Source organism: Fringilla coelebs (genome assembly GCF_963513975.1).
Source record: "Fringilla coelebs genome assembly, chromosome: 31".
NCBI lineage: Eukaryota > Metazoa > Chordata > Aves > Passeriformes > Fringillidae > Fringilla > Fringilla coelebs.
The window spans coordinates 48,239-51,200 of record NC_140057.1 but is presented as its reverse complement, the minus strand read 5'-3'; positions in this window follow the sequence as shown (position 1 = coordinate 51,200).

Sequence of the window (2,962 nt, the reverse complement as noted above, 5' to 3'; positions counted from 1 at the left end):
GGGAACCCCTAAATCCCTTCTGGGATCCCCCCAAATCCCCTCTGGGACCCCCAAATCCTCTCTGGGACCCCCAAATCCCCTCTGGGACCCCCAAATCCCCTCTGGGACCCCTAAATCCCCCCTGGGACCCCCCAAATCCCCTCTGGGACCCCCAAATCCCCTCTGGGACCCCCAAATCCCTTCTGGGATCCCCCCAAATCCCCTCTGGGACCCCCAAATCCTCTCTGGGACCCCCAAATCCTCTCTGGGACCCCCCAAATCCTCTCTGGGACCCCCCAAATCCCCTCTGGGACCCCCAAATCCTCTCTGGGACCCCCAAATCCCCTCTGGGACCCCCCAAATCCCCTCTGGGACTCCAAAATCCCTTCTGGGATCCCCCAAATCCTCTCTGGGACCCCCAAATCCCATTTGAATCCCCCCAAATCCCCTCTGGGACCCCCCAAATCCCCTCTGGGACCCCCCAAATCTCATCTGGGACCCCCATAGCCCCCCAAAATCTCCCTGGGACCCCCCAAATCCTGTCTGAGACCCCCCTGGGACCCCCAAATCCCCTCTGGGACCCCCAAATCCCCTCTGGGACCCCCCAAATCCCCTCTGGGACCCCCAAATCCCCTCTGGGACCCCCAAATCCCATCTGGGACCCCCCAAATCCCCTCTGAGATCCCCCAAATCCCCTCTGGGACCCCCCAAATCCCCCTTGGGACCCCCCAAATCCCCATTTTAACCCCTTAAACCCCAGTTTAACCCCCCAAATCCCCATTTTAACCCTTTAAACCCCATTTTAACCCTTTAAACCCCATTTTAACCCCCCAAATCCTCATTTTTTCCTCTAAAATCTTCGTTTTTTCACCCCCAAACTCTCAGTTTTTTTCCCCAAATCCCCATTTCTCACCCCAAAATCTCCATTTCTCACCCCAAAATCTCCTTTTTTCCCCCCCAGACGATGGGGGCAGCCCTGGGGGTGTCCCTGGCCCCACACCTGGTGCTGCTCCTGGTCCCGGCCGATTCGGGGTCCCCGCGGCGCCGGGGGCTCCTGCGGCTGCTGCTGAGCTTCGCCGCGGGGGGGCTGCTGGGGGACGCCTTCCTGCACCTCATCCCCCACGCCCTGGGTGGGTGACACCGAGGGGACACCTTGGGGACACCTTGGGGACACTTTTGGGGGGGTTTTGGGGTGATTTTAGGGTGGTTTTGGGGCGGTTTTAGGAGGGTTTGGGGTGGTTTTGAGGGGTTTGGGGACACTTTGGGGACACTGGGACACTTTGGAGACAGTTGGGGACACCTTGGGGACAGTTTGGGACACGTTGGGGACAGCTGGGGACACTTTTGGGGTGTTTAGGGACACTTTTGGGACAGTTTGGTGGGGTTTTAGGCTGATTTGGGGGGGGGGGTTGGGGTGGTTTGAGGTGGTTTTAGGAGGGTCCAGGGTGGTATTAGGGGGCTTAGGGACACTTTGGGGACACCTTGGGGACACCTTGGGGACACTTGGGGACACCTTGGGGACACTTTTGGGGGGGTTTTGGGGTGATTTTAGGGTGGTTTTGGGGCGGTTTTAGGAGGGTTTGGGATGGTTTTGAGGGGTTTGGGACACTTTGGGACACTGGGACACTTTGGAGACAGTTGGGGACACCTTGGGGACAGTTGGGGACACCTTGGGGACACTTGGGGACACTTCTGGGAAAGTTTGGGGGGGTTTTGGGACAATTTGTGGTCATTTTGGGACAGTTTTGGGGTGGTTTTTGGGGGGGATTGGGACACTTTGGGGACACTGGGACACCTTGGGGACAGTTGGGGACACTTTTGGGACTGTTTGGGGACACTTTTGGGACAGTTTGGTGGGGTTTGGGGCTGTGTTGGGTGGTTTTAGGGTGGTTTGAGGTGGTTTTAGGAGGGTCCAGGGTGGTATTAGGGGGCTTAGGGACACTTTGGGGACACCTTGGGGACACCTTGGGACACTTGGGGACACCTTGGGGACACTTTTGGGGGGGTTTTGGGCTGATTTTAGGGTGGTTTTGGGGCGGTTTTAGGAGGGTTTGGGATGGTTTTGAGGGGTTTGGGGACACTTTGGGGACACTGGGACACTTTGGAGACAGTTGGGGACACCTTGGGGACAGTTTGGGACACCTTGGGGACAGCTGGGGACACTTTTGGGGTGTTTTGGGACACTTTTGGGACAGTTTGGGGGGTTTTGGGCTGTTTTGGGGTGGTTTTAGGGTGGTTTGAGGTGGTTTTAGAGGGTCCAGGGTGTTATTAGGGGGCTTGGGGACACCTTGGGGACACTTGGGACAATTTGGGGACACCTTGGGGACACTTGGGACAATTTGGGGACAATTTTAGGACAGTTTGGGCTGATTTGGGGAAGTTTGGGTTGGTTTTGGGGGGGGGTTGGGCAGTTTTAGGAGAGTTTGGGGTGGTTTTAGGGGATTTAGGGACACTTTGGGACACTTTGAGGACACCTTGGGGACTCTTTTGTCCCCACAGCCCCTCATGACCACCACGAGGGCCACGGCCACTCCCACCATGGACACGGTGAGACCTTGGGGACACCTTGGGGACACTTTGGGGACACTTTGGAGTCATTTGGGGACATTTTTGGGATACTTTGGGGTCATTTGGGGACATTTTTGGGGTCATTTGGGGTCATTTTTGGTCATTTTGGGACATTTTGGGACATTTTGGGGTGGTTTGAGGGGGGTTTAGCGGGCTTGGGGACATTTGGGGACACTGGGACACCTTGGGGACATTTAGGGACATTCTTGGGACACTTGGGGACATTTTTGGGTCATTTTGGGGTGGTTTGAGGGGGGTTTAGGAGGCTTGGGGACACTTTGGGACACTTTTGGGACACTTTGGGGACATTTGGGGACATTTTTGGGGTATTTGGGGTCATTTTGGGACATTTTTGGATCATTTTGGGACATTTTTGGGTGGTTTTAAGGGGGTTTAGGGACCCTTGGGACCCTTT